Source organism: Stegostoma tigrinum, chromosome 17 (assembly GCF_030684315.1).
Source record: "Stegostoma tigrinum isolate sSteTig4 chromosome 17, sSteTig4.hap1, whole genome shotgun sequence".
Taxonomy (NCBI): Eukaryota; Metazoa; Chordata; class Chondrichthyes; order Orectolobiformes; family Stegostomatidae; genus Stegostoma; species Stegostoma tigrinum.
The window spans coordinates 61,926,768-61,950,491 of NC_081370.1; the positions used below are offsets into that span (position 1 = coordinate 61,926,768).

General features: G+C 43.2%; 1 long non-coding RNA gene across 1 annotated transcript in view; it reads left to right on the top strand.

Moving 5' to 3' along the window:
* Window positions 1–433: 433 nt before the first annotated feature.
* LOC132210681 (uncharacterized) overlaps window positions 434–23,724 on the top strand; it is a 57,323-nt gene continuing 34,032 nt past the window's right edge. Inside the window, exon 1 of the long non-coding RNA XR_009446823.1 lies at window positions 434–720. This is a non-coding gene — a long non-coding RNA (uncharacterized LOC132210681). The remainder of the gene's footprint in view (window positions 721–23,724) is intronic.

The following is a 23,724-nucleotide window of genomic DNA, read 5'->3' on the forward strand; positions in this document are numbered from 1 at the left end:
GGAATACTTCCTAATTGACCTGTTCAGAGATATTAGCACACAGTCCTCGTAGAGCCGGTGGGACTGTTAACCCGGGTCTCCTGGCTCAGCGGTAGGAGCACTACCCCCGCACCACAGGAGCCCTTTCTCTGCGATATCCCGGGGCTCGAACCAACAAAGTTGTGGCGGCGGTATAGAGATAACACGGTGTGGAGCTGGATGAACACAGCAGGCCAAGCAGCATCAGAGGAGCAGGAAAGCTGACGTTTCGGGCCTAGACCCTTCTTCAGAATTTCTGGTTAGGAGCGGCGCTTGTAATTGCAGGAAAACTGCTATTTCAGCTCCCACCTCTGGACATTTCAGTGCTTCCCGTGAAACTGACAAAAACAACTCAGCCGCTCCTCCTCTTTTGGAGGGGAGGGGTTTGGGAGACACCTACCTCACGTCCCTCGCTAATACCCACCCAAAATCCACTACACCCCCCAAAAAAAAGTACTTTCAGGGTCCTTCGCCCGCATTCACGATGACCTATCAGGTAATCAGCCTCGAAAAGGGGTAGTGCATGGGGAAAGGGTGAGTATGAGATGGGAAAGGTAATCTGCCTGGGTTACAACGCGATCGTTTTGGGTCCGCCACCCGGATTACTGAAAGCGAAAAATCTAAGAATTAAAACATTTAGTTCAACAGCGAGGAAGCAAATTGGAAAACCGGCTGAATGACTTCAACTGGATCGAGAGCTCAGTAAGAATTACCCATTTTTATCTTACACAAGCATTGGTTACCCGTCCCTAATTGCCCTTACATGATCACATATCCCTAACTGCCCTTTACCTGGTTACCCTGTCCCTAACTGCCCTTTACCTGGTTCCCTGTCACTAATTGCCCTTTACCTGGTTACCCTGTCACTAACTACCCTTACGTTTTGGGCCTAGACCCTTCATCAGAAATGGGAGAGGGGGAGAGGGTTCTAAAATAAATAGGGAGAGAGGGGGAGGCGGATCGAAGATGGATAGAGGAGAAGATAGGTGGAGAGGAGGCAAATAAATTAAAGGGATGGGGATGGAGCCAATAGACGTGAGTGTAGGTGGGGATGTAGAGAGGGGAGAGGTCAGTCTGGGGAGGATGAACATGTCAAAGGGGAGGGAAGAGGTAGGTGGGAGGGAATCGAGCTGCGTCTTGAGGTGGGAGGAGGGGATAGGTGAGAGGAAGAACAGGTTAGGGAGGCAGGGATGAGCTGGGCTGGTTTTGGGATGCAGTGGGGAGAGGGGAGATTTTGAAACTTGTGAAATCCACATTGATACCATTGGGCTGCAGGGTTCCCAAGCGGAATATGAGTTGCTGTTCCTGCAACCTTCGGATGGCATAGTTATGGCACTGCAGGAGGCCCATGATGGACATGTCATCTAAAGAATGGGAGGAGGAATTGAAATGGTTTGCGACTGGGAGGTGCAGTTGTTTATTGCGAATCGAGCGTAGGTGTTCTGCAAAGCGGTCCCCAAGCCTCCGCTTGGTTTCCCCAATCTACAGGAAGCCACAACGGATCCAGCGGATGCAATATACTACATTGGCAGATGTGCAGCTGAACATCTGCTTCATGTGGAAAGTCGTCTTTGGGCCTGGGATGGGGGTGAGGGAGGAGGTGTGGGGGCAAGTGTAGCACTTCCTGTGGTTGCAGGGGAAAGTGCCAGGTGTGGTGGGGTTGGATAGCTATTCCCCGCCTCCCTAACCATTCCTCCCACCTCAAGCCCCCACCACCCTCTCCTACCCACTAACCTCATCCTGCCTCCTTGACCTGTCCGTCCTCCCTGGACCGACCTTCCTAACTTCCGCTTCCCTAACTCCCCACCTACATTCACCTTCACTGGCTCTAACCCTGCCTCTTTGACCTATCTGTCTTCTCTCACCCTATCTTCTCCTTTACCCATCCACCTTCCAACACCCCCTCTCTCCCTATTTATTTCAGAATCCCCTTCCCCTCCCCCATTTCTGAAGCAGGGTCTAGGCCTGAAACGGCAGCCTTACTGTTCCTCTGATGCTGCTTTGCCTGCTGTGTTCATCCATCTTCACACTGTGTTATCTCAGATTCTCCAGCATCGGCAGCTCCTACTATCTCTGCGTCAATTTTACAATAAGTTCACTTTACTACCATTTTAATATTGTCTTTGAAACAAACTCAGAACTGGCTAGCACCTCTTAGGAACAGTCATTTACTGATATTTTTGAATCAATCTATTCAGAAATGTTATTACACACCTCTGGAGCAAGTGGGAACTGAACCTGGGTCATCTGGCTCAGAGGTAGGACATTACCACTACATCATAAGAACCCTTACAGTCCTTTATACCCTGATATGGAGCTAATCTGTCAATGTTAATTAACCTTTTCAGATACTAACCATCTTGTAAACAACATTGTGATGAGTGTGTAAATATTATCTGATTCTGGCAATCATTGCTGGTGTGTTTGAAATGGTAGATACATTTGATGGAGATAGTCCAAAGTGGAAGTCTTCTGTGGCAAGATAGTGAAAATAAAATGCAGTTTCACCTAGTCTCTGAGATAATAGGAACTGCAGATGCTGGAGAATCCAAGATAACAAAGTGTGGAGCTGGATGAACACAGCAGGCCAAGCAGCAGCTTAGGAGCAGAAAAGCTGATGTTTCAGGCCTAGGCCTCCTCTACATTAAGCTGTATTTCATCTGTGTTCGTCCAGCTCTACATTTTGTTATCTCACCCCGTCTCTGTTTGTTAACATGTATTTCTAATAATGTTTTTTATTCCTTCATGGAATCTGTGCGTCACTGGCTGGACCAGCATTTGTTACCCATCCCTGAGGGCAGTTAAGTGTCAACCACATTCCTGTGGATCTGCAGTCGCATGTGGGCTAGACCAGGAAAGGATGGGTTCTTCCTGGCAATCAGCAGTGGTTCCTTGTCATCATTCGACTTTTAATTCCAGATTATTATTGAATTCAAATTCCACCATCTGCTAACCCAGGTCCCCAGAACATTACCCAAGTGTCTGGATTAATAATCAAGGGACTAAATTAATTTAGGATACCTGGATGGTGTCGGCGAGTTGGACCGAAGGGTCTGTTTCCATGCTGTACAACTCTATGACTCTATCTATTGAAAAAATACGAGGCTATTGCCTTCTGTTCCTCCACGTTCTCCCTGTTATCTCAAGGTGATCAATTAAAATCTGCATCAACGCATATGGACAGCATTTACCTCCACTTGCTGAGGTGACAGCCAGGGTGGTACGGTGGCTCAGTGATTAGCACTGCTGCCTCAGAGCACCAAGAATTCAGATTGAATCCCATTCTTGGGTGACTATCTGCGACGAATTTGTACATTCTCCACGTGTTTGTGTGGGTTTCAGCTAGATGCAGTGGTTTCCTCCCACAGTCCAAAGATGTGCAGGCTAGGTGGATTGGCCATGCTAAATTGCTGATAGTGTCCAGGGATGTATAGGTTAGGTGGATTAGCCATGAGAAATGCAAGTTTACAGGGATAGGGTAGTGGAGCATGTCTGGATAGAATTGTCTTCAGAGGGTTTGTGTGAACTGATGGGCTAAAAGGTCTGCTTCCACTGTGTAGGGATTCCATGATTCAATGTGGCACATGATAATTGTAAAATCCATTTAAGACTAAAAATGGGTTGTTTTTTTCCCACTTTGGAAATAGCTGGAAAGTGATGCAAATGTAGGCCCTACATTTTTCTCTGTGATTAGAAAAAGCGTAACTGTAGCGCAATTCCCTGGGAATTCAGTTAATTCCTGGTTGTATGAGATTGCATTTCTGACTCTGCTACTGCCCTTGAGTCGTCAATGGTGAAAAAATAATTTGTACTTGGCACTGGCTTACCCTGTGAGCTCGAGATGATGTCCTTTGTTTTCATTGTGCCTCTGACTGTTTGGGATCAGTATTTGTGCTGGGATTGGACAAGACCTTTCAGCCATTTTCCTTGCCGTCTTCATGTTGTGGTATTGGTTCCTACATTGGCAATCATCATGGCAGCTCTTTGAAGTTTGCAAATGGTTATGTGTGAAACAAAGAAAGGAAAGGGGGATCCTGTGTTATGAATTATTTGAGGTGCAATGACAGTGTTAGTGACAAACATGCAACTGTTCAGCTGTTACCTAATATGTTTCTGTTTATGTTTTTGTGCATGGGTGTGTGACAGTTAAAAACAAAACCTTCTATTCCTAAATAAAAACCAAAAGAACTGCGAATGCTGTGAATCAGGAACAAAAACAGAAATGCTGGTAAAGCTCAGCAAGTCTAGCAGCATTTGTGAAGAAAAATCAGAGTTAACATTTCAGGTCCAATGACCCTTCCCGGAGTCTGAGTTCTGAGGAAGGGTCACCGGACCTGAATCGTTAACTGAAACCTTTCTTCACAGATGTTGCCAGACCTGCTGAGTTTTTTCAGCATCTTCAGTTCCCTTTTGTCTGAACTAATTTAAATGGGTGTCAAAATGTTAAGAGATAATGGGAACTGCAGAAGCTGGAGAATCCAAAATAACAAAGTGTGAAGCTGGACAAACACAGCAGGCCAAGCAGCATCTCAGGAAACTCTGTTTCTCTCTCCACAGGTGCTGTGAGACCTGTTGAGATTTCCCAGGAATATCTGATTTGTTTGCTTCACATCTCCAGTATTTACAGTTCTTAATTTTACTTTATTCCCATTTAAATGCTCTTATAATTTGGAAATTGTTGTATTGCTTGTGTATAGTGGCATTAGTTTTAATAGAGTGGTGATTATTGTTGAGGATATTGTTGATTTCTGAGAGTCAAATACACCACACATCAACACACGTATAACTGTGTTATTACACCACAAAGTACAAGAATTATTGGAAATGAAAAAGGAGTCTCTGAAAACCAAATAGCAGCCCCAAAAATCAAAATGTAACCCTGTCAAAAATTTAAAGAGACATCCTTGAACAAAAATATTTTGGCCCTGTCCTGCAGATACAGGTTCAATCTGTCCAACATTTTTGCTCCCTCTTTTTAGGGTGATCTCATGGACTGGTGTTCCCAAATTGCACCATAACATGATTTTTCTCCATTGATGTAATTTGAATTGTAGTTATGCCACAGAGTCATAGTGGTTTACAGCATGGAAACAGTCCCTTCCACTCAACTTGTCTGTGCCACCCAGTTTTTTACAGTTAATCTAGTCCTGTTTGCTTGTGTTTAGTCCAAATTCCTCCATATCTATACCATCCATGTACCTGTCCAAATGTTTCTTAAATAATAAAATTGTACTCAACTCCACTACTACTTCTGGCAGCCTGTTCCAAACACTCACCTCCCTCCGTGTGGGGAAAAAAATATGAATTAACAGTTGTTTGGAAAATAGATGAAAAGGAATAGGAACAAAATAACTATACTTCAATTACCTGTATTGAAATGTTATTTTATTTCAAAGACTCTAAATACACTTTATTCATTAAAAAATTTATTTACACACATAGTCACTTAAGCAGTTGGGTTCTGTACAGTCTTAGCACATGGAGAAACTCTCCCGACAGTTCCAAAAAGCCCAAGGCATTTCTTAATTATGCACGATACTATTTACATACAATGATGGCACTGGGAGGGTCCGATAACTGAATGGAGCCCCATTGTACTTTGGCTGAAAGACGTTAGACACTGGTCCTTCCCCACTGCACCTTGGTGGTAGCTGCCTCAAGCTTTAGTGCATCCCTCAGCACGTAATCCCGCACCTTTGAATGTGCCAGTCTGCAACACTCGGTCAAGGCCAACTCCTTGCTTTGGAAGATCAACAGGTTTCAGGCAGACCAAAGAACATCTCTCACTGAGTTGATGGTCAGTGTTTGTCTATGTGTGTATCCTGGGGTACAGCGTGTACTGCACAGAATCCTGCATCACAGAGATAACCTTCCAAACTCCTTCGAGTACAGATGTAGAGTCCTCAACTGCTCCCCTTTGGTAAGCCCATCATTCCCAGGATCATTCTAACCCTCTCTGATGAAGGGTCTAAGCCCGAAATGTCAGCTTTTGTGCTCCTGAGATGCTGCTTGGCCTGCTGTGTTCATCCAGCCTCACATTTTGTTGTCATCATTCTAAACCTCACCTGGACCTCTTCAAAGTTGGCACAGGGTAAATATAAGGACCAAAGCTGCTCACAATGTTCAAAATGTGATCTCAATAGAGTTTAAACAGTGTCAGCAGTGTGTCCCTGCTAAATAAAAACTGAAATGGAACTGCGGATGCTGTAAATCAGGAACAAAAACAGAAGTTGCTGGAAAAGCTCTGTAGGTTTGGCAGCATCTGTGAAGAAAAAGATCAGGGTTAATGTTGCATGTCCAGTAACCCTTCTTCAGAACTGATGGTAGTTGTAAAGTGTCAGTTTATATGCAGATAATGGGGAGGGGAATAGGGTAGGGAGTAAACAATAGAATAGAGCCCAAAGACAGAGAAGAGCACTTGGACAGACAAAGGAATTGGTAATGATCTGGCTGGGAGGATGAATAGGGACTGTTAGTGACTAACAATAGGTGATGTGTAATGGCAGGCTATGTGATAACAAGGCCTGGTGTGTGAGGTCAGGGTCTGGGACATGGGAGAGTCTAGGCCCTAAAATTACTGAACTCAATAATTGTTGATAATAAAGTGTGAAGCTGGATGAACACAGCAGGCCAAGCAGCATCTCAGGAGCACAAAGGCTGACATTTCAGGCCTAGACCCTTCATCAGAGACCTCTGTGATGAAGGGTCTAGGCCCAAAACATCAGCTTTTGTGCTCCTGAGATGCTGCTTGGCCTGCTGTGTTCATCCAGCTTCACACTTTATTGTCTTGGATTCTCCAGCATCTGCAGTTCCCATTATCTCCGAACTCAATAAATGTGTTTGGAGGGCTGCAGGGTCCCCAAGCGGAAAATGAGGTCTCGAAGGTTTTGGAGTAGATTTCGGAAAATGAGGTGTTGTTCCTCCAGCTTGTGCTGAGCTTCGCTGGAACACTGCAGCAAGCCAGAGACAGAGATGTTGGCCAGGGAACAGGGTGGTGCATTAAAGGGGCAGGCAACAGGTATTTCAGGGTCTTTTTTGTGAGCAGAACATCGATGTTCTGCAAAGCAGTCACCAACTCTTCGCTTTGTTTCCCCAGTGTAGAGGAGACTGCATTGTGAGCAGCGAATGCAGTAGACTAGATTCTGGGAAGTACAGGTGAAGTGCTGCTTCACCTGGAAGGTATGTTTGGGCCCTTGGATACTGGGGAAGGAGGAGGTAAATGGGCAGGTGTTACACCTTTGCCGGTTACAGGGGAAGGTGCTGTAGTGCTGTGGGGAGGTATTGGAGGTGAAGGAAAAGTGGGCCAGGCTGTCCCGGAGGGAACGGTCCCTGTGGAAGGTGGACAAGGGAGGGGAGGGGAATATGTGTCTGGTGGTGGCATCTTGCTGGAGGTGGCACAAAATGGTGTCTGATGATCTTCTGGATGAGGATGCTGCTGGGATGGTAGGTAAGGATAAGGGGAACCCTATCGCTGTTGCGGGAGGGAGGAGAAGGGGTGAGGGCAGAAGTGCAGGAGATGGGTCGGACCTGGGTGAGGCCCCTGTCGACAATGGAGCTGGGGAATCCTCAGTTGAAGAAGAAGGTGGACATGTCGGAAGCTCCCTTATCGAAGTTGGCCTTATCTGAACATATACGATGGAGACAGAGGAACTGAGAGAATGGGATGGAGTCTTTACAGGAGCCAGGGTGTGCGGATGTATAGTCCAGGTAGCTGCGGGAGTCAGTGTGTTTATAGTGGACACTAGTGGCCAGTCTATCCGCAGAAGTGGAAACAGAGATGTAGAGGAAGGGGGGGGAGGAGTCAGAGATAGACCAGGTGAAAGTGAGGGCAGGGTGGAAATTGGAGGTGAAGTTAATGAACTTTTCCAATTCCAGACGAGAGAGGGAAGTAGCACCAATGATGTTATCAATATATCAGAGAAAGAGTTGTGCATGAGGACAAGAATAAGACTAGCACAAGGAATGTTCCACATACCCCATGAAGAGACAGGCATAATTAGGACCCATGCGGGTACCCATGGCAACCCATCTCACCTGAAGAAAATGAGATGAGTTAAACAAGTAGTTGTTGAGAATGAGGACAAGCTCGGCCAAGTGGAAGAGGGTGGTGGTGGTGAGTGGGGTCAGTTCAAATCTTTGCTCCAGGAAGAGGTGGAGAGCCCTAACACCCTCCTGGTGAGGAATGGATGCATAAAGGGATTGCATATCCATGGTAAAGAGGAGGTGGCTGGAGCCGATAAACTGGAAGCTTTCAAACCAGCATAAGGCGTCAGATGAATCATGGATGTACGTGGACAGGGACTGGACCAGGAGAGAGAAGACTGAGTCAAGGTGGGAAAAGATGAGTTCTGTGGGGCAGGAGCAGGCTGAAACAATGGGCCTTTCCGGACTGTCCTGTTTGTAGATTTTGGGAAGGAGGTGGAAGTGAGCTGTGCAGGGTTGGAGGACTATCAGCTTGGAAGCAGTATCAGTGAGATCACCAGATGAAATTAGGACATTTACTGTCATTGATACAATGGCCTGATATGTCATGGCGGGGCCATGGTCCAGGGGAAGATAGGAGAAGGTATCTGAGAGCTGGCATGCAGCATCTGGAATGCACAGATAAATGTGATAAATTTGGATTTAACATAATATGGAGCTGGAAGAACACAGCAGGTCAGGCAGCATCAGAGGAGCAGGAAAGTTGACATTTTGGGTTGGGACCCTTCCACAGAAAACAACCTGAAACATTGGCTTTCATGCTCCTCTGATGCTGCCTGGCCTGTTGTGTTCTTCCAGCTCCACACTGTGTTATCTCTGGCTCTAGCACCTTCAGTTCTTGCTATTTCTAAATTTGGATTTGCTGGTTTTGGTTTTTTATGATCTGTAGGAGAAATAAATGATTATTTCAAGTGACATTAGTGGGTCTTTTATCAAATATATATTTATTAACTTTCCATACATGTGTGTCAAAGATGGTTTGGGGATGGCCAGTACCTCTGTGCAAATATTCATAGAACATAGAATGTAGAAAAGTACAGCACAGTACAGGCCCTTCGGCCCATGATGTTGTGCCGTGGAACAATCCTAATCCAAAAATAAAATAACCTAACCTACATTCCCCTCAATTCACATGTCCAGCAGTCGCTTAAATGTCACTAATGACTCCGCTTCCACGACTACCACTGGTAAGCTATTCCATGCGCTCACAACTCTCTGGGTGAAGAACCTCCCTCTGACGTCTCCTCTATACTTTCCTCCTAACACCTTAAAACTATGACCCCTTGTGGCAGTCAATCCTGCCCTGGGGAAAACGCTAGGATAGAGGCCAAAGAGAGAGAAAGACATTTGGACAGATGAAGGGGTAGCTAATGATCCTATGGTTATCCTATCGTATACTCCCCACCCACCTACCTCCCTATTTTCTGCCTATAAACTGACCTTTTCCCAGCCACCATCAGTTCTGAGGAAGCGTCACTGGACCCGAAACTTTAACTCTGTTTTCTCCTTCACAGATGCTGCCAGACCTGCTGAACTTTTCCAGCAACTTTGTTTTTGTTCCATCTTTTCAGCATCTGCAGTTCTTTTGGTTTTCATACACTTTCATAGGACCTACTACAGATCTCATTTTGGAATTTCAGTTGCTGAAATATATAGTGGGTTGTAGGTTTTGGAGAGTGGGCAGGAGAGTGGAGTTGAGGCTGAGATGAGATCAGCCATCACTGTGTTATAGTGCCCAGCAGCTGAATGGCCCACTCCTGCTCCTCATTCTTATGATCTTATAAACGCAAAATACAGCAGATGCTGGAAATCTGAATCAAGCATAGAGAATGGTAGAGGAATTCAGCAGGTCTGTGGAGAGAGAAACAGTCAAAGCCTTTAGTTTTCCAACAGGAGTCTCCTTCAGAATTTCTGGACTGGAAAGATTAACACCTTTTCTCTTTTCACAGATGCTGCCAGACCTGCTGAGTTTCTCCAGCATTCTCTGTTAATTGCAAAGTCGAGGTTACCTCCAACCACCTTTTTATTTTGAAACAACTCATTTACTTTTTTTCTGATGGGGAACAGGAAGATATTCAAAGTCACTGAAGAAATAATTGATTTCTAGAACATGGCAAAGTTTAGATTTTATTTTTTTCTAGTTTATTTGCTTTTGAATTCCTTTTGTTAAATAATAGTACAGAAAATTTATCTCCAAGTAATGATTACAGAGGCACTATTCAATACAGAGTGAAGTTCCTAATATAGGTGACAGATATTCAGATTATAAATTGCTGTACTTCAATCTGATGTAATGTTTTGCAGATCTGTCGTGCGCTTTTTAAACAGTATGCCTTCCGCAGTGTAGCACTCACAGCATTTTCGCAGCAATTGCGGTTACATTTCCTCGGGGTGGTCAGATACCTCAGAAATGCTTGTGTGGACAGGAAACCAGTGCTTAAACTTTGCTTTGTACAGGGATGTGTATAAATCCAATGCTCCAGGCCAGGCTTCTACTAACAGCTGCAAAGCAGTTCGGTTCAGGATTGATCTGGAATCGGCAAAATCATATTATTTTCTGCTCCCTTCCTGGTTATATTTATTTCAATGGTAGTTGCTCAAGAAAGGAGAATTTATTCAGGCAAAAAACAACTAGCGACGTTGCAGAAGAATATTTTGATTCTTTTTAAAACAAAAATATATATTTTAAAACGACGCATTTTTTCTGACAGTGAACAGGAAGATGTTCAAAGTCACTAAAGAAACCGCAAGTGCAGTCTGGCAAAATGATCTGCAGGAAGAGCCCACTGCCCTCTCATTTACTGTGGGGAGGGAGGAAGACGGAGTTCTTTCAGGACGATAAGCAGAGAGTTAGATAAATTAGTGTGGGAGGGGGCTCGTGTGGAGTGTAAACCCCGGCCTGGAGTACTTGGTTCGAATGGTTAGTCTCGCTGCATTAAATTCTATATAATTTACTGTAATCTCATGTCTGCAGGGAGACAATTCCACGCATGTTGTACTGTCTGCTAGACATTGAATGGTTCTCTCTTATTGGGAGGAGGTGGACTACGTATTAAAAATTAATGAGAACATTGAAAAAAATACAGTTCACTTTTAAACACTTCCCTTCCAGACTTCAGATTCCCCAAAGTGATTTACTGCCAAGGCTTTACTTTTCAAGTACTGTTACTGTTGCACTGTTAACAGCCAATTTGTGCACAGCAAGATCCCACACACGGTGGACAGTGAGCGTTCAGGTCCTCACTTCCTCTCAGAGGGAGTGTAGCGAAGGTTCACCACATTGATTTCTGAGACGACCAGAACCAGGAGAGACTGAATCAGTTAGGATTGTTGAAAAAGCTCAGCAGGTCTGGCAGCACCTGTGGAGAGAAATCAGAGTTAACCTGTCAGATCCAGTGACGCTTCCTCAGTAAGTGTACTGGACCTGAAGCATTAACTTTGATTTCACTCCACAGATGCTGCCAAATTGCTGAGCTTTTCCCACAATTTCTGCTTTTGTTTCTGATTTCCAACATCCACAGCTCTTTCACTGTTTAGGAGAATGAGGATGATGTCATAGAAACCTATAACATTCTAACAGGACCAGACAGATTAGATCCCAGAAGGATTTTACCTGCAGTGGGCGAGTGCAGAACCAGGGCTCATAGTTTAAGGTTAAGGGTAAACCTGTGCAGACTGAGATGGTGAGAAATGTCTTCACCCAGAGAGTGCTGAGCCTGTGGACTTCACGGCCACAGAAAATGATCGAGCGGATGTATTTTCAAGAAGGAGATAGATATAGCTGTTGTGGCCAGAAGGATCAAGGGATATGGGGGAAGCGCAGGATTAAGATATTGAGCTCAATGATCAGCCATGATCATGTTGAATGGTGGAGCAGGCTTGAGGTGTTGAGTGGCATACTCCTATCTTCTACATTTCTATCTGAAATTTGGTGTCTCCAAGTCTGATGTTTTCTCTCAGCCAACATCAGAAGTACATAGATGTGCACTTGCAATACAAAGGCATACAAGGCTTTGGGCCAAGTGCTGGAAGATGGGACTGGCATAGTTAGGTGGCCATTTTTGACTGGTGCAGACTTGATGGGCCAAAGGGCCCATTTTCCCTCTGCTGTAGATCTCCATTCTACATTGCATGAGGCAAAACTGTTGATGATACCAATTTCAAGATTCCAGAAAAATTCTCTTGTTAATTTGCTCTCTACAATTGCCACAATTGATGAGGATATACACACACAGATCAGAAGCAAATGAATAATATAACTTTGCCTAGGAGCAGCATGGCCTGAAGCAGAAATCTAAAATCAGACTGTACCAGGCATTGTCCTTCCCAGCCTGCTGTATAGTGGAGAACCCCAGATCTGATATTGAACCACATCAAAGACCTGGAACACTTCTGTCAAAAGCAGCTGAGAACCATCATAAAGTTTTGATGGTGAAGAAAAATCACAAACAGAGTCCTTCATCATGCTGAGCTTGACAGCATGGAGACCTCCCTCCAGAAAGTTCAACTTCCACATCCAAGTCTCCCACATTGATCATCATGGAGTCTTCAAGAAGATCCTCAAATGGAGAACTGTCTCAGGGCACATGATGTCAGGGTGGTCAATGCAAACAATATAAGGACATCAAGCTTTCATACCGAGTTTTGGATTGCAGACCACCTCTTTCAGGAAAACATTGCAGGCGCACATGGAGATAAACACTGAATTGTGGCTCAGGACGATTAAGGACTATCTGCACCAGACAAGCAACACCAAAAATGCCCAGGAGATAACCAGAGAGTGTGCTGCTGAGCAGTTCCAGGTACTGACTGGTGGTATGAATGACCAATCCTGTATACATCCTGCCTATTTTACAGTAGATACTTCAACAATAAAGGCATCACAGGAGATGATGGCACAGCTTGAACTCTTCACAGAATGTGAAGTCAACCACAGCAATGGAATCTTTTACATTCTCCTGTGAAGACAGCTGTGACCTCAATTTAACACTTCACCTGAAAGATGCAGCCTCTGACAGTGCAGCGCTCGTTCAGTAATGCGGCGACATGTCAGCATAGATTCTGATGTCTTGTCTCTGAAGTTGAACTGTGACCTACTCCGAGGTAAGAGTACTAAACCATCAAAATGAATTGTATTGATATAGGTCTGATGTACGTTGACATCAGTTTAAAATTAGTATCATAACACATCAATTTTGGAGCTGTTGCCAAAAGTATAACCTAGCAGAATTAATAGCAATGGTAAGATGAATGCATTTTCATAAAAAGGCTCGCCTGAGTCAGAAAGTGAATAATGTTCAAAACAAGCTGTAGAAAGAGATGTATACTAACATGTGAACTAGGGGCAGGAATAGGCCATTCAGCCTTTTGAAACTGCTCCACAATTAAATATGATCATGGGTGAATATCCAGTTCAGTCACCCGTTCCTGTTTTCTCCTCATACCCTTTGTTACTTTTAGCCCTAACTCCAAAATGAAAACATTCATTGATTTTGCTTCAACTGCCTTCTACAGCAGAGAATTTAATGGGGTCCCTACTCTCTGGGTGAAGAAAATTCTCCCCAGTCCTAAATGGCCAACCCTGTATTCTGAGATGACTCCCTGGTCACCTGGATCACCCTTCAGTTGCAGCTGTAGAATACTATCTCCCAGGTGATTGAGTTTCTAACATTAGTCATGTTGTGTGATAGCATGAAAAAGGCCACGTGACTCTCCACCTGGAAGGGAAAATTCAAACATTAGAGAATGGTGCAGCATCTGATTCTGGCTTAAACAAGGGTGTCCTAGGTGAAGCAGCAATGAAACTGGTCAGGAGATGCTCGTCCAGTGTTTCAGCTGCACTGAATACCTGACCAAGGAATGAAAGAAAGAATTGGCATTTACATAGCACTTTTCCGCACTTTAGGACATCTCAATGCGTGCTTCTAGTCAATCCCGTGTAGTCACTGTTGTTAGGAACCACAAAAATGAACATTCACAATGCAAAGTCCCATAAATAACAATGAGATAATCAATGGGTAGTTTGCTTTTGGGATTTTGGTTGAGGGATAAGCGCTGGCCAAATAGTATCTTGAAGTCTTTAAAAATATTTGAAAGACCAGCTGGGGCCTCGCTTAACATCTCATCCAAAAACAATACTTCTGCAATTGGAGTGCCCCTCAATCCTGAAATGAGAATATAGATTCACCAAATATCTGGAGTGGGCCTTCAGCCTCTGATATTCTAGTTTAGAGGTGCATACAATCACTGAACCAAAACTGCCAACAGAAATTATTACCAGAGGTTTTGACCAAATGTAGCTATTAAATGTAAATATTACTCATTAATTTTGCTTGCATTACAATAAGATGCAGAGGGATCTAATGACTGCCTTCTTTTTCCACTCCTCATTTGAGTGCAATGGATCTGATAGAAAGGTTAAACTTGCCAATTCAGTGAGTTTAGAATTATTTACTGTGATTAAAGAAGCCACAATATGACAGATTTACTTCTTGCTTGGGAGAAAAGAAGATTCTTTTTAATGTGTTCAGCCCAATCTACTGTGAATTGGTAAATAAAATTGGTTTGACTTTCACATTATTATAGTCCACAGTCACACAAATAATTTACAGAATGAGAAGGTGGATTAACCAATTCAAAGTGTGGTAAAATGAAAGGAGTATGCACTAGGTGAAGGTTACTGACTTGGCTGACTTAAAGCTGAACCTGGTGACTCCTCTGCTTCCAGCATCATACAGTTTAAGGATGAAGCCAGATGAATTATCTGTTGTTCCATGGACCATAGCTGCTGCTTCAGTTCGCTTTTTTTCCAAGAAAGGACTCTGCTTGCAGCAACCTGGTTATTTAAAATCAGCAGATAGAGTTTGAAATTCATAAGACAGGAGAGAAAGAGACATTCAGACAAAGAGAAAAAGAAGAGGTGGTGGGAGAATGTCAGGCTTTTGCCCCTTTGGTGTTTCAGTGACAGCTGTAATTCCACAGTGAAAACAAACAGTTGCTTAAACACACAAAAGGTTGGTTAGCTGGCCACATAACATTCTTTCTGCAACTGAACACCAACCCACATATGGTCATATTTTATTCCAGTTGTCTAGCTTATATGTTGAGATTATGTGTGAGTGCATTCTTTGAACAACCATTGTCCCAAAGATTAGTCTGATGGTTTTATCTCCATTCAGGTGAGCACCCAGATGATGCTTTGCTCATGGTATATGGGATGGTCGCCATTCATTCTCCTCCAGGTAATCGTTTATGATGCAACTTTGCAGATGTTGTCTCAATTTCAATGCAGTTGGAATTTGGGAGAAGCAGTGAGATGAATGCACGACCATCTGTGATCTTCAGTCCCTTGACTGTGTGACAGTAAGGACTGCAGATGCTGGAAGCTAGAGTCAATAAATGTGGAGCAGGAAAAGTACAGCAGGCCAGACAGCATCCGAGAAGCAGGAAAGTCAACATTTTGGGTCAAAACCCTTGGTCAGCCCTTTTTCTTTTTAAAAATTCAATTGGCAATTTCCAAAAAGTTTCCAAAATATTTAAATTCAGGATGTATATTTTTACTAAAGTGCGGTTTCATCATATGTAACCAAAACTAAAAAAAGAAGAGTCCATAATTGTTAGTTGCAACATTAAAACATGGCATAATTGAAAAGAAACTGAACCCGAGTTTAGAATAGTTAAAATAAATAAAAATAGAACAAGTTAGAAAAAAGGGGAGGTAATGGCCTGGTGATATTATCATTGGACTGTTAATCCAGGTAATGGTCTGGAACCCAGGTATTATTCTGGTGACCCAGGTTCAAATCCTTGAAATTTGAAATCTGTAATCCTTACTTACCTTGGTGAAATTTTAAAGAAGTCTGGAATTAAGAGCCTAATGATTTCCATGAAACCATTGGCAATTATCACAAAAACCCATCTGTTTCACTAGTGTCCTTTAGGGAAGGAAATTGCCATCCTTACCTGGTCTGGCCTACATGTGACTCCAGACCCACAGTAATGTGTTTGAATCTACGCTGCCCTCTGGGCAGTTAGGAGTGAGTAATAAATGCTGCCTAGCTAGTGACATTCTCATCCCATGAATCAATGATTAAAAGATGGTTGTTTTTACTGGCTTGGGGAAACTGGGCCAAAGGATGTGTTTCTGTAGGTCTGTATGATTATACGACTCAATGAAAATATTTAATCTAAAAAAGCTATGGAAGAAATTACAAGTGCAACCACAAGTGTATGTTCATTGTTTGTGGTTCAGTTGAACATTCTTTAGAATGATGATTAAAAAAGACAGCATGTTTATTTATCCTTCATTATCAGAGAGCTAGTTTTTAGATTGATGATTCCAGCTTTTGCTTAGAATAAGTGTCCACACATTGAACAGTAGATCCGCTGTGCATTAAGTTGGGGATCTTGGTTTTGTGGGTGAGGCTTCCTCAACATACCCACAAAGTAAGAAGTGCTAGATTTTTAATGAGTGACAGTACCACCTTATCTCTTTTATTTCCATGTTTTAATACCCCCAGTGGGTAATTCCAACTTATAGACATTCTTTTTGCTGCATGTTTCAGAGTTCAGAGGAATTCTGCGGCAATGTTTTTATTTGCTGATGATGAGATTGTTTCAGAATTTTCACTTGGAGGAGTGGCATGATGGTACTATCACTGGACTCATAATCGAGAGTCCCAGCCTGATGTTCTGGGGACATGGGTTCGATTCCAACCGTCACAGATGGTAAAATTTTAATTCAGTAAAGGTCTGGAATTAAAAACCAACCTAACAGTGATCATTCAACCATTGCAAGAAGCCATCAATACATCCTGCTAGGGAATGAAACCTGTGATCCTTACTTACCGTGGCTACATGTAACCCCAGGCCCATAAAAATGAGGTTGAACCTTAACTGCACTTTGAAATGGGCCAAAGTGGTCACTTGGTTATATAAAACCATGACGAAGACTAACAAAGGAAAGAAACAAAGAAACAAAGAAACCTACAGCACAGGAACAGGCCCTTCGACCCTCCAAGCCTGTGCCGATCAAGCAGAACCCACTAGAGTTTTACAGTTGTAAGGGTGTTGCGCTGAGAGTTCCCAGACTTAATGAAATCTCATGACACCATCAGGTCAAACACAGACAAGGAATTCTCTTGCTGACTGGCACACACCACACCATACCCCAACCCTCAGCACCACCTCCAAGAGTGGTTCAGCAGAAGCACTTCTGGCCAAGCTGGTCAAGCCCTTAATGGTGACATAGTTCCAGTGGCAGTGACACAGCTCTGACATTGCTGGGCCCAGGTACTTGATGGTGGAGGTAACGGTGTTCCTGCTGTGGGTGATGTATGGGGACCTAGGACACCTGAATTCTTGAAGACTACAGGATGGACTTAGTGGCTTTGAGTTTCTGGCAGTGAAGACTCATGGCAGAGGCGGGGAAGTAATCTGGAATGTTCCTTTTCTTTTGGCTGTTTCTTTTATTTCTGAAAAGATAGAAGTTGCTAGAAAAGCTCAGTAGGTCTGACAGCATCTGTGAAGACAAAATCAGAGTTAACATTTCTGGTCTGGTGACCCTTCATTAGAACTGTTCTGAGTGCAGGGTTACCGGACCAGAAATATTAACTGACTTTTTTCTTCACAGATGTTGTCAGACCTGCTGAGCTTTTCCAGCAGCTTTTGTTTTTGCTCCTGATTTACAGCATCTGCATTTCTTTAGGTTTTTCTTCTATTTCTGCTTCTGTTTTTATTACTGACTTTTGTAAACTGAAATGGCACCAGAGAAGTGACATTGTACACTTTTCACTGTACTCCTGTATTCCTGTACTCCAGTACATGTGATAATAAAATCTAAATCTAAAATCTAAAGTCTAAAACATCTAAATCTAAATCTAAATCTAAATCATAAAATTTCAAGTTGATAGGGTTGCAATGAAGGTGCATGGTGTATTGGCTGTCATTGGCAGGGGAATTGAGTTTAAGAGACATGAGGTTATGCTGCAGCTCTATAACACTCTGGTTAGACCACACTTGGAATATTGTGTTCAGTTCTGGTTGCCTCATTACAGGAAGGATGTGAAAGCGTTAGCGAGCGTGCAGAGGAGATTTACCAGGATACTGCCTGGACTGGATGGCAGGTCTTGTGAGGAAAGATTGAGGGAGCTAGGGCTTTTTTCATTGTAGTGAAGAAGGATGAGAGGTGAGTTGACAGCAGTGTACAAGATGATGAGAGGCATAGATAGAATGGATACAAAGAAACCTACAGCACAGAAATAGGCCCTTCGGCCCTCCAAGCCTGCGCCGATCAAGATCCTCTGTCTAACCTGTCATCTATTTTCTAACGGTCTGTGTCCATTTGCTCCCTGCCCATCCATGTACCTGTCCAAATATATCTTAAAAGACGCTAATGTGTCTGCGTCTACCACCTCCGCTGGCAACGCGTTCCAGGCGCCCACCACCCTCAGTGCAAAGAACTTTCCACGCATAGTCAGAGACTTTTTCCCAGGCTGAAAATGACTATTATGAGGGGGTATAATTTTAAGGTGATTGAAGGAAGGTATAGGGGAGATGTCAGAGGGAGGTTCTTTACACAGAGAGTGGCGGGTGTGTGGAATGCGCTGCTGGCAGTGGTAACGGACTCAGATACATTAGGGACATTTAAGTAACTCTTGGATAGACACATGGAGGATAGTACAATGTAGGGTAGATTGATCTTAGTAGGATAATAGATTAGCACAACATCATGGGCTAAAGGGCCTGTAGTGTGCTGTACTATTCTATGTTCTATGTTCTTAAAGGGCATAGCTGCTAGTCTGGGTCCACTGTAGGTGATGAGGGAACCAACATAAGGGACGATAGTATTGGCGGGTATGAATTCTGCATACTCCTAGTGGAGGCAAATCCCCATCTCCATAATGAGGACAGCCTGGATCCTAAGTGGCACTAACCCTGTGCTAAATGGTACAGGTTTCAAATTGATCTATTAACTCAAAATTGGGAACCCATGAGTCAGAGATAATGGGAACTGCAGATGCTGAAGAATCCAAGATAACAAAGTGTAGAGCTGGATGAACACAGCAGGCCAAGCAGCATCTCAGGAGCACAAAAGCTGATGTTTCGGACCTAGACCGTTCATCACTTATGAAGGGTCTAGGCCCGAAACGTCAGCTTTTGTGCTCCTAAGATGCTGCTTGGCCTGCTGTGTTCATCCAGCTTCACACTTTGTTATCTTGCCAAGAAACACACTGTTTTCAAGCAGGATCAGTGGTGTGCATTCAGGAATGATCAATATAGTAACAACTTCTCATTTGTTCCTGATCAGGTGGTGACAGTATTCTGTTGGGACATTCCTGGAGAAGCATGTAGTATGTGAAGAGAAAGTATCTCAATCACTCTCTCTTTCCCTTCCAAATTGAGAAGAAACAGACAATCTCCTGTAGCTGTCCTCAATTAGCATTCTCTTGTAAATGACTTTCTCTACAAATTGCCCTGTTGAAAGGAAAGAGAAAAGGGTGCCTTTAGGGATGAAAGTGTCAATCCTCAAACAGTGAATGAAAGACTGAGAATTAGAATACGCACAACCTCATATCATGACTAAAGAATCAGAAGAAAGATAAAAAGTAACAACTCATCGACAACTGTGGTCTCAACTAGTGCCAGAACTGTGAATCTCTGACTTTTTTTCCCTCCCCCTTCCCATGATATCCTTATAGTTACATTTGGGTATCTGTTTGTATGCGTGTGGAAATTTTAAAACAGTAGGTCGACTTTAAGTTAGAGTGTTATCGGTTCGTAATTCAACTTTCTTTCTTGCCATTGTTTAGAAACAGTTTGATTACAATAAATGGTGATATTTTTTATTAATGACTTAATGTTGACTGGAATTCCCATCAGCAAACCTTACTTTCACCCCCCACCGTTAACATACTAGATGATTGAACTAATCTCATTTGTAACATTCAAAGCTATGGATCAAATGCTGGGACTGGGGTAGATTTAGAACAGTTTTTATAAACCAAAATAACTGTGGATGCTGTAACAGAGATAATGGGAACTGCAGATTCAGGTCCGCCTCCCCCTCTCTCCCTGTTTATTCCAGAACCCGCACCCCATCCCCCTCTCTGATGCAGGGTCTAGGCCCGAAACGTCAGCTTTTGTGCTCCTGAGATGCTGCTGGGCCTGCTGTGTTCATCCAGCCTCACATTTTATTATCTATTATTGTGGATGCTGTAAATCAGGAACAAAATCAAAGTTGCTGGAAAAGCTCAGCAGGTCTGGCAGCATCTGTGAAGGAATAATCAGACTTAAGTTTCAGGTCCATGACCCCTCCTCAGAACACTGAGAGGTACTGAGGAAGGGTCACCGGACCTGAAATATTAACTCTGTTTTTTCCTTCACAAATGCTGCCAGGTCTGCTGAGCTTTTCCAGCAACTTTGTTTTTGTTAGAATAGTTTTTGTTGGTGCAGACTCCATGAGCCTAAGGGCCTTTCTGTGCCAAATAATTCCATGATTCTAATCGGAACTGGACTAACTACATAAATGCTGTAGCTACAAAAGCAGGTCAGTTTCTAGGGATCCTCTGATGAGTAACTCACCCCCTGACTCCCCAGATCCTATCCACCATCTACAAGGCACAAGTCAAGACTGTAATGGGGCACTCCCCTCTTGCCTGGATGGGCGCAGCTCCAATTACACTCAGTATGGTTGACACCATTGAGGTCAAAGTGGTCCACTTGATTGGCACCACGTCAACCACTTTCAACATTCACTGCCTTAACACTAACACAAAGCGGCAGCAGTATGTACTAGCAACATGATACAATACATTAGCTCACTCAGGCTCCTTTGACAGCATCGTTCAAGCCTGTGACCACTTCCACCTAGTAGGGCAAAAACAGCAGATGTACAGGAACCTCAAATATTCCCCTCCAAACCACATGCCATCCTGACTTGGAATTATATCACTGTTCCTTCACTGTCACAGGCAATGTTTTTGAAATCGCTCCCTAACAATACTAACAACTCCCCACACCCCAAAAGACTACAGCCACCAGCACTTTTAAGGCCAATTAGAGGTGGTGAATAAATGCTGGCCCAGCCATTGATGTGAACATTACGTGAATAATTAGAAATATGGACCAATGAGATCCTGTTCACAATTTATTGATCAAATATTTGAAACACACAATCTGAACTTCATAATTATGTCTTCATGTGATCGTAGCATCTATCCTGGCATGACAGCCTATTTAAGGATCTCAATTTCAGGGTCTTGCTGTCTGATCATCATTAGCCATCTCCGGGCAACTTAGGTGAAAGTGATTCATTTTCATCATGTGGTGTGCATATGTCACCCAATTTCCAAGGCATATGGCTGAGCCACCAGAGCAGTAGTCCTGTGCACTCTGAGCTTTGCCTGCCAGCTGATTTCTATCTTGTCACGGACTTTTGAAGAGGAGTCATACTAGACTTGAAACATTAACTCTGTTTCTGTCTGCAGATGCTGAGTTTTTAAGAACATTTCCAGCCTTAATTAAGGCAGGCAGGAGCCAAAATGAGCTGCACAGACAGGAGCATACCCAGCTATGCTGAGGTTCAGTGTGCATCTCATCCTTCAAGCTGCTGGGAGTCGAGTAAGAACTAAGCTATCTCAGGCTCATGTCTTTGGAATCATGGGGAGTAAAGTAAAAACCATGTAATGGTGAAAGCACATTAATCAATCGAGCATTTCCTGTATCAACTTAGCATATCTATCAGTGACAACATGCTTTAGTGCGGGAACAGATTCACCTGGGCTGCATTCTGTCTGGAAAATTCATATCAAAGGAAAGGTATCAGCTAAATAAGGACAAGTGTTGTCTTCAGTAGAATTATAAAACCCATTCCTGCTCATTTAATGATAAGAATTTTTCCACTGATTGTGATCTGTTGTAACTAATGTGCTTCACAGTCATGAAAAGTCAAGTAAATCAACTCAATTTGCCTTTTCCCTTTAATTGGAATTTGGTGTGTGCAATCAAGTTTTAAGGCATTATTAATATATCAGTAATCCTCATCCTGAAATATCATTCAAACCACTAACTGTACCTTGTAGCATTTCTAACAGAAAGAATGAGAAATGTATGATACCACACATCCTTCCTGTTGCTTTCTATTAAGGAGGGGGAAGGAAGAATGGTGTCTTCAGAAACTAAACCATATGGGACACAGTACATTATATTGTTTATTACTCCCCTCTGGACTTAATTTGTGCCTCCTACTACCCCATTCTTTTAGCCTGCCATAAGGCTTGCTGGTGACACCTCTTTGTGGATAACTTTACTATTTAAAGGGGCAGTGCCACTGGCCTGATGTTTCTGCACACAGCCAGCAGTCAATTCATAGTCTTACAGACAACTAAGAAATGTGATTCTGTCACAACTTTTACAACTAACTTGTTGTTGGAGAGTTTGAAAGATGTGCTGTTCATAATGAAGCTTTCATGTGAACCTCACATCTTTTGAAAGCATCAAAAATCCTCTTTATTGTTAAAATTTGCGCAGGATTCACATTTCCACCAGCACCAGCGATACTCTAAACTGATTTTTTTTGTGTGTACAATAAATGAGGTATGCAAGTGTTTCAGATTTATGAGGGCATCTAGCAAAGTAATAGTCCTGTATGAATTTGATACTGTAATGTCATATTAAATTATGCATAGTACCATTGATGTGAAAGATGTGTTGATGGATTCGATGCACTTCAATGCACTGATAAGACATGATCTGAGCACATCAAAAAGTTGAAATGGTGACAGGGATACTGGATTTTGCAGCTTTTTGTTCTTTGAAACTAATTCTGTAGCAAGTATGGATACAGGCTCAGGACTGGTTGTCCAAGTTAGTCAAGACCATTGTTTTAGATTCACATCGTATCAATCAGATTAACTGATTGTAGTCTTCTTCACACTATGACTCTTGGATGCTTTGACTGACTCTTTATTTTACGTCCTTTGAAGATGGAGAGAAAGGTGATGAATTACTGATTCTATGTTGCAATGCCTGGTGCTGCCATTTTACAAGCTGCTCCAAGTCCCAGCTCATCTTGAGAAGGCTGGTAAAAACCCAGGTCGTTCACTTCAGTGAGAATTATCCTGCCTCAGCCCAAATTAATGGGGGCAGTTGTATCACATTTGTACATTAGTTACAAAGGCCAAGACAACAAAAGCCGAACATCGTTAAAGTACTTTAGTATCACAATAGCTAGCCCCATTGCAGGAACTCCACAAACATGTTTGATTAACTGCTAGTTTATGTCTTGACACTATCTATGATGTAACAGAGTCACAGAGATCTATGGCACAGAAAAAATCCTTTTGGCCCATCGTGTCTGCACTGGTCAAAACAACCACGTAATTATTCAAATCTGATTTTCCACACTTGGCCCAGAACCTTAGATGCTTTGCCATTGTAATGCGCATTTAAATACTTCTTCAATGGCATGAGGGTAGGGTGGCACAGTGGCTCAGTAGTTGGTATTGCAGCCTCACAGCACCAGGGACCTGGGTTCAATTCCACCCTCAGGTGACTGTGTGGAGTTTGCATGTTCTCTCCATGTCTGCGTGGGTTTCCTCCAGGTGCTGTAGTTTCCTCCCATAGTCCAAAAATTTGCAGGCGAGGTGGATTGGCAATGCTAAATTGCTTGTAGTGTTTAGAGATGTGTAGACTAGGTGGATTTAAAGGGGATGGGTCTGGGGT